The sequence below is a fragment of the Limulus polyphemus genome, unplaced genomic scaffold (assembly GCF_000517525.1).
Source record: "Limulus polyphemus unplaced genomic scaffold, Limulus_polyphemus-2.1.2 Scaffold601, whole genome shotgun sequence".
NCBI classification, from domain to species: Eukaryota; Metazoa; Arthropoda; class Merostomata; order Xiphosura; family Limulidae; genus Limulus; species Limulus polyphemus.
Window position 1 is genome coordinate 340,669 of NW_013666211.1, and position 8,658 is coordinate 349,326.

The following is an 8,658-nucleotide window of genomic DNA, read 5'->3' on the forward strand; positions in this document are numbered from 1 at the left end:
CCAACCATTATTTTCAGTACATAGATTAATAACAATATTAGGTGATACTTTTGTTGCCAAGCAACATGGCATAAAAGCCATTATTGGAACGTAGGGTTACTAAAACGCACTGGCTTTTCTATATATTAGAAATTGTTAATCTAACTGATTTTTACCAATAATTATTCTACGAATACGCCACGAATTCATTTCATGAATGATCTTAATTTTGATTGGCTCACAAAGAAATTTACCGACCTTTGGTTGCCTCGACTGCACCGTTCTGGCTCTTTGTTGGTCAAGTTTGATTTCGCAAAATTTACTTATTTCATTTAGCTACGAAATGTAAGGTTAGGGTATATTATGGGATAGGGGTGGTAGGACTTGTTCCGTAATTTTTCATGGACTATACGCAAGCAATCAAATATTTCTTGCTAAATAGTTATTAACGTCTACGTGTTTGTATTTTTCTACTACAAAAAGTTTAAAAATTATAAGAGCGATCCCTCATAATTTTCTCACCTAGTGATGGGAATACCAAGGATTGGTTAAAATATCTAATAGAAGGACAACATTTGTTATAACTTATTTGAATTACTTGTAAAAATTAATCGAATATTTTCTAAATTTGATAATTTGTTTATACAAGTAGTATAAAGTAATCAACAAAATATTTGAAGTCATGTGACCGTAAAAGCGTTGACGGCACAAACAACACTGTAATCTGGAAATCATAACTACCAAGGCGGTAGGCTTGCGGTGTTAGTAGTATGTACATGATTTTTTGTTATTTAGCGGGAAACATAGCGGTTTGAATTGAAACATTGACATAAAACCATTCATTCTAAGCATGTCCGAGTTTCGAATAAACTATAAAATTACAAGTTATTTAACAAAACTGTGAAGGTATAGGTCACGTGGTCTAAACCAACCAATGACGTTGATAAATTTGAACCTTCTAGCGTACAAGGCGTCCTTGCCATGGTGCGCAATCAGTGATATTTAACAGGTCCATTTCTTCGACACAAAATCTGGAATTATTATGTGTGTCGAGGACCATCTTATGCCGCAAGGCTTTTTGGAGACAGCAGAGTTCATCAGTAAAGGGTACTGTCCTATTATTTTTTAATATTGTTTTTTCTAACAAAACACTAACATGTTATAAGCTATTACAGTATCCTGGTATCGTTTCGTTCAAGGACAGCCATCATGGATGTTTTAAGTCTTTGACTTTCACTGCGCTTACAAAAGCTGTTTTATATAAATAAATTAATTAGCACATCTAAAAACATAAAAAATGTGATTAATCGTGGTTTTCTAGTAATCAGTTATAGTAATAATATGTCCAAGAATGAAGTTTTGAGTGCTCGATGAGGTAGCAAGTTAGTCTAGTTAGGGCAAAGAAAGATCAAAATATAAGCCTAACCTGCTATATACACTTGCGTGTACTGTCAGTGTGTGCGAGCTGTGAGGGCGCGCGTTGAGCTAAACTGGTTATTAAATGCAGTATGTGCGACTCTCAAGTTATGCACTGAAATAGTGAAAGCTTAAGCTGTGACGAAAGACGATCATTGCGATTCGGAATACAGTTATACACGAGGGTTAACCGTTAAGGTTGTTTCTGTTAGTGTTAGGGTACATATCGTGTGTGTGTGTGTGTGTATATATATATATATATATATATATTTATTTATTTATTTATTTATTACTTTAGAAGTTGGAGTAAACCAAAAAACATTAAAACGTTTTCTGTAATTGCAATATCAGAGGTATGGCACAATTGCAGTAGACTTACTGATGGAACTAATTCACATGATTAATAAAAAAAAAAAATTCTTAATAAATACACAATCTTAAACTGAAAGTGAAATGCCTGATGTTTTGATAAAATTAGGTTGCAATTTTTTGGAACTTGTCAACAATGAGTATGAGTGATTAATCTCCACTTAATCAGTGGCACACAAAATAACCTTAAATTTTAGTGATGTGTTTTTGTATTAGCTCTTACACGTTTAACACCTTTTTTTTAAAAAAATAATAATGCTTTTTCTTTTCAAATGGGAAGTGTTTGAAGTGTGGAACCACATGGGTTTTAATAATCCTACAAATATAAGTTGTGCAGGGACTTGAATCATTGCTTTACTGTGACCGTATTTGAAAACAAACAACAGAATATTTCTTAATTTTTTATACTTATGTGAAAGACACGGTCATGTTTTTGTGCTGGAAAGAATGTTTTTCATGTTATAAAGAAATTAAATTTTCCTGGTACCAAGGAGCATTCTCTTTTTGTAGTGCATGTGGGAATGAATGATGATGGAAACTGTAAATCAGAAGAGCTGCTTAAAAAGAAGAGACAACTCCTTTAGAAGTTAAGGGAGAGAAATAGATGTGTGACCCATTTAGGCATGTTCCCTCAGGTAGATGTGGGAATGAATTACTTAGCAAGATCCAAGGTTTAAATGAAGATTATCTGGGATATGCTTAGAGCAACAGATGAGCTGTTTGGACCCATGGGATGGATTTCAGGGTAAGGGTGAATTATATGTTAGAGGTGGGCTCCACTAAAACAGGTTAGATAGAAGGATGTTTGGGGAACTAAAGAATTTAACCCTTTCTGAACTTGCAGGGTGTCACTATCACCACTGTTCTTTCTATTCTTGCACTTAATATAGCAACTAACTTGAATGAAATTTGGTACACACTTTATAGATAATATATAGTGCTTAAAAATAATTATATAACTTTGTTTAGTGTTTGTATTAAACTGAAGTTGGAAAAGTTAAAATATATATATGGGACTGTAAATGATGAATTTGTTAGTGGTTTAATCAGTAACATGTGGTCATTCATAATTTCTTTTAACAGCTTGTTTCATAATTACCTTTTCCTCTTGAAAAAGTTTTTATTTTTGTTAAATCAGGTGATATTCAAAATATACCAGGGAAGTTCAAAATGAATCCAGTATCATTACTTATTGTAATTACCTGCTAGATCAGTTGTAGAATACTAACCACGTGCAATGCAAATGTATGCAAGGAAAAGATGTGGGGGGTTAATGTATTTTCTTTCTTACTTTCATTTTGTTGTATGTGTTATTACTTGAACATTTTGTACACCTGTTGCTTCATTTTTTATAAAATCTAATAAAACATTACTTATTTAATGTTGGTGGAGTTTATGTTCGTTAAAATAAGTTAATTAGATTCTTGAAAACTGAGAGTTTGGTCCTGCACCATTAGCCTGTGTGAAGCATGAAATTAGAGTAAAACACTGATTGGTAAAAGAAACATAACTTGAACATGCATCTTACTCCTGTTTATAAATAACATTTTTCTAACTATATTTTTGGATAACTCAATTTTTCTATAATAATTGTTTCAATAACTAAGAAGTTCTACATTGGTGTTTAACTTGTGGGATTATAATTCTACTAATACAAACAAAGAATTTTGCATCATCTGAATAGTTTGCCATCACAGATTTCCTAGCTTACAGTATAATAACCTTCTTTATTCTTACCTGATAACTTCTCATAGAATAATATTTCTATAACTCTGAAACAGAACATATAACATGAAAAGATGTTAAAAATTAATCCTGTCACAACGGGCGGGCTTGGTATAAAATACACGAGTTCTATACACATTTGTACATATTAAATATTTATACCGTAGCTTGTAATAGAGTAAGCACATCTTCACAAAATTTGATAGACTTTTAGTAAACATTACAATTCTTTTGTACACAAAAAATTAGATTTTTTTTAAGGGAATATTTTTACTAAAGATTTGTTTGTGAATATATCGAGTCTGTTTTGTTACTAGTCCAAGTGAGAAGTGATTTTCATGTTATGATTAAAAGTACTATTTTTTTTGTCCCAAAAATCTCAAATTTCATTTGTGTAATTTCTAGAACCTCCTAAGTACATTTCAAATGCCTGTTTTCAGTAAAACTTTATATCTTATCAGTTATTTAAAGATATACTTGATTCTTCAGCATGTAGACAAATCTTCAAAGTATAATGAAAAGACAAGTTGTAAAATTAGAAATAAAATGAGCAGTTGTGCTCTTTTTTTCATTATCATTGGTCATAAAGTTTCAAAGTACTTCTGTTAAGAGTTTGAACATGCAAAACATTTCACATTTATTTTCTGTGTTTATTTTACTGTTAATAACTAAAGTAGAACCCCACTGAAAATAAAGCAATAAATCGCACCATGTGTCAGTAGACTGTTTGTGACACCACTGTAATATGATACCCTTGATAGCAACAAAGCAAGCATGAAAAGATAGCGGATAGCTAACTCGACCCCTGCTCCAAGAACAGGATGTCTAATGTATCAGATTATATGTATTAAAATGTTTTCTTGTAAAATTCAGAGTAATTACATTGCACTTACAATCAGTGAAAATGTTCATGCTGACAGCAGGATGTGTAATTTATCGACTTAAGACTTTTCCAGAGTAACAACACTTCACTTTGAATCTGTCACAATATTTATTACGTGGTTCAATGCCAATACAATAAACTTTGCAATTCTTTAAATATTGGTAATCCTTTAGTGGTATTTGGAATTTAGCGGCATAGGTGTACAATGATGTTATTTGAGCACATGCTTATAAAATCCTATTTCCTTTTTCAGCACTTATTCGTCAACCAATAAAAACACTATTTTCAGTACTACTTATCACACTCATTTAGTTTCGCAAGTCTTATAAGTCTACTGGATGAAACAGTTTGAAACTTGCAGATGAACTCTCTGCAGAGCATGTAGCTTGTACAAATATACTCACTTGGGATATTTGTAGCTTTGAAAGTAAAGTATTTCCTTATGATATGTTTTTATACTTGTTGGAGATTTTGATTACTTGTTTTTATGTCTTCCTACATTCTTGGAAAACTAAAAATTTTAATTTTTACTAGGGGCTGTAACAAAGGGTAGATTCTGACACATTACTGAACAAACCTTTGAAAATACTAATTTTCATAATTTATTGATAATGTCATCATAACTTCTAGTTTATATTAGAGTGAACACCACTTTTATTTCACAGGTAATCCATATAAATGAAATAAATTATTCACAAATAGTTTAAAACTATGTTATGTAGAACAATAATCATGTTTTCATATGTTAAGTAAAAACATGCTGTTTATGTACATGACACACATTTGTTGCTATGTGCAATATTTATATAGCTGTATGCGGTAAGTTTGCATTGTAAGAGAACCCTATTGGTGCCAATTAAAAGAGCTGTAGCCAACTTAACCTTATATGGGGTAGCAGGATGACACTGTGTCACCCCTGTTTAGAGCTGGGGAATTATTGGTATTTGCATGTTACTTAATCTAGTTCGTAAATTAAATTTGACCAGTTGACTAGTATAGTGTTCTTACATGCATTCTCCTATATGTGGTGGTATAATCATCAAGCAAGTAAAAGAAAGAAAGCTCTCTAGTTTATACTCTGAGAACTTCCATTTCCAAAATGACATTGATCTTCATATATTCAGCTAGCTTTGGATTTTTGAAAATTAATTTTTAGTTTACCCTTTATTTATTATAAAAAATATCATCTGCTGTTTGCCATTCACACATTCTGCAAAAGAAATATTTTCTAGCTAGAAAACATGTATCTTGGCAAAAACTTTTGGCATATATTTTTTATAGTGATAATCTGGATATTTCCTACTTTGTAGGTTGCTGACGTTGACTAGAGATGATCAGTATGTCACCTCTTTGCTTCTTTTTAAGATATGAAGTAATTCTTCATTTATCTTGTGTAAATCTATTGACAACTAATGAAAACATGTTTATTATTTAAAACATATGATAATTTCATTTATGTCGTTTGAATAGTATGAACATCCAAACAATAAAAAAAAAAGAAAAAAAAGAAAAAGGATTTATGTTATTAGAATATTTTGCCATTAGGTACCATATCTGTTAAGCTAAAATAAGCTTATCTGATTTCAAGACAATTTGATTTGATGAACATAATAATACATCCTCATGTTTATAACCACTGTAATAAAAATACAACAGTAATTTCAAACATCAACAAGATACCTTTACTAAGCTTTAACCAATTTCAAATCATGTGACCTTTGTTTTGTACTATATATACATTCCTTTATTGTACATTTAATTTGTAATAGTTTTCTTTGTTATCCATTCAACTCGTGTCTAAATCATGTAAGCTTGCCTTACCTCAAGTTATCTGATGTGTTCTTATTGAAGAAAATTTCTGTAGCTTTCAAACAGATATAATTTAATACACAGATACTTTCACAAGCCATATACAAAAGGAGCATTTATAAAAAATATAGAAAATATCCTCTTAAACCTATGTATATTTACTAAGACTTGATAGTCTAATTCTCGGTTTACACTATCATAATTAGATTTTCTTTATAACTTTTTCATAACTGTTTCATTTGTAAATGAATGATCAAACTATTGATTTGATGTCATAAAAAAGGTTTCAAAAAATAAACAGAAAAGGACAGGGGAAATTTTAAAATCAATAAATGAATAATATACTCACAGGGGTGATAAGTTCTTAGCAAAAATAGTTCTTTTGGATGGGCAGAAAAATTATAAAACATTGACAAGTGCACTAATATAGGTGAAACTCCTCTGAGCTGTGCAGAATGAGAATTTGAAAATTTTTCAAATTTGGTTTCATGAGTTACACTAAATGAATATAAGGAAATGACAAAATATCAATTCTAAAATATTGAATCAAAAATAGTTAGAATTAACATATAAAATTGATATAAAAAATCTGTGGCAAAAAAATTCATTTGGCTGAAGAAAAAACTAGAAGAAATCCTGGATTTAGATACAACAATTTTGGTGACAGCTACTTTGTTATTAATAAACTGTTGTTAATGAAAACGTATACATGCAAAGCTGTACAAAACCTGTAACAAGTTGAAAAACATTAAATTGCATTCAGTGAGTTTCTTTACAAATTTTTACAAGACTACTATACTAAAACTTGAATATTTTGTATTGAAGTAAACACAAAAGTGACAACTCTTACAATTTAGATGTAATTGTTCTAATTTTTTTTATTAATTTTACACCTGTACAAATTATTTTACAATTTTATGTGAAATTCCAAAATTATTTCCCCCAATTTTTTTTTCTCCTAATAATTTTCTTGGAAATAATTAAATTATTTCCACTTCACATTTCAATCTTACAAATGCTTGACATAATCTATTAAAAAGTGTAATTAAGTGTTTAGGGTGTACTGATAATTTTTTGAGAGGAAAATGGCATAAAACATGGTTCTGCCTCGTCCCCAATGACTCAAGAAAAGAAAAGTTTATAGCAAGCAGAAGTTTAGGCATGAGTATTCAAAAAAGTTCAATTATATTGTATCATCCTCAAAGAATATGAATTATGTACAATGTAAAATTTGTGTTTATGATTTTTCCATTGCTCACGGAGGTGCAAATTACATAAAAAAATACCTCAACACTACTAAACACCTGCAAAGTTGTTTGAGGGCATCTGGAATTAATAAACTGGACTAGTTTTTCATAAAACCAAATACCAAATCAGAGCTGAATGTTTATTTACCTCCCTCATTGTGGAAATCACTAAAAGATATGGATGCTGTAGAACCAAAACCTCTGCAATAGTTGGAGAAACAGCCAGCAGTGGAACTGAGTGATTTGTGAGTAACATTAAAACAACGGCTTTCAACTTGTCTACTGATGGCAGCAACGATGTAGACAGTAAACTGTACCCTATTGTAGTGACATGCTTTGATGATAACAAGGAAAAGGTAGTAAACGCATTACTTTCTAATCTCAATTTAATTGAAAATTCAACTGGTGAGAATATTGCAGGACTCCTTCAAGAAGAACTAGTCTCAAAGTCCTTAAAATTGGAAGATTATGTATCATTACCCATTGACTTCACAAATGTGATGATTGGGAGACAAAAAGGAGTTGCAAGTTATTTTCTGAAACTTAACCCTGTAATGGTGATTAGGGGATGTCCATGTCACCTCCTTCATTTGGCAGCAGCAAAGAAGTTGCAAAATCAGTCAATGAAGTTCTTTCTAATATTTACTACTATTTGGACTGGAGTGCAAATAGGAAACAAGAACTTAGAGAATCTGTGTAGTGTAGAGATGCAAACTATTCTGAAGCATATGTGTACATGCGGCTGTCTCTTGGAAAATGCTTATAGAGGTTAATTGAGTAGTGGAGACCTTTAAAGTAATGCTTTGCAACCAAACATGATGAAAAGAAAAAAAAAGATGTAGAAAAAAAATCCATGTGAAAGCAAAGTCTGTTCCATGCAGGTCATAGGTATCAGTGGAGAAAGAGTGATTATTTAGAAAAATGTAAAGAAAAAAAACTTCCAAACAAAGGCATTCTGTCAGTGTGTTTACTGGGCAAGGATCTGTATCTTCTATGGATAGTTCCTCTAAGAAAGTAGTAGACAAAATTGAAAGGCAAGTGAGAAAGTACAGGACACACCTGACACCAAATCATCAGGAAACTTATTCTGATTGGAAAGGCTTTTACAAGCTCCTTATATCAAAGAGATGTGTTGTATATGCATTATTTCTGAACAAATATATTCAAATCTTCGATAAGTATAATTTGAAACTACAGTCTGAGGACCCACCCATCCATTGCTTGCAGACC

General features: G+C 31.1%; 1 protein-coding gene across 10 annotated transcripts in view; it reads left to right on the forward strand.

Annotated features, from left to right (window-relative positions):
* The first annotated feature begins 698 nt into the window (after positions 1 to 698).
* LOC106459403 (bromodomain-containing protein 3-like) overlaps positions 699 to 8,658 on the forward strand; it is a 122,199-nt gene continuing 114,239 nt past the window's right edge. For 8 of the 10 annotated variants that reach the window (XM_022385883.1, XM_022385884.1, XM_022385882.1 and 5 more), the window contains exon 1: positions 711 to 1,086. The gene's annotated coding sequence lies outside the window, so the exon portion shown is untranslated. Of the gene's footprint in view, positions 1,087 to 2,274; positions 2,510 to 8,658 lie in introns of all 10 variants that reach the window. The other 2 variants (XM_022385885.1, XM_013919020.2) reach the window with 2 other exon arrangements.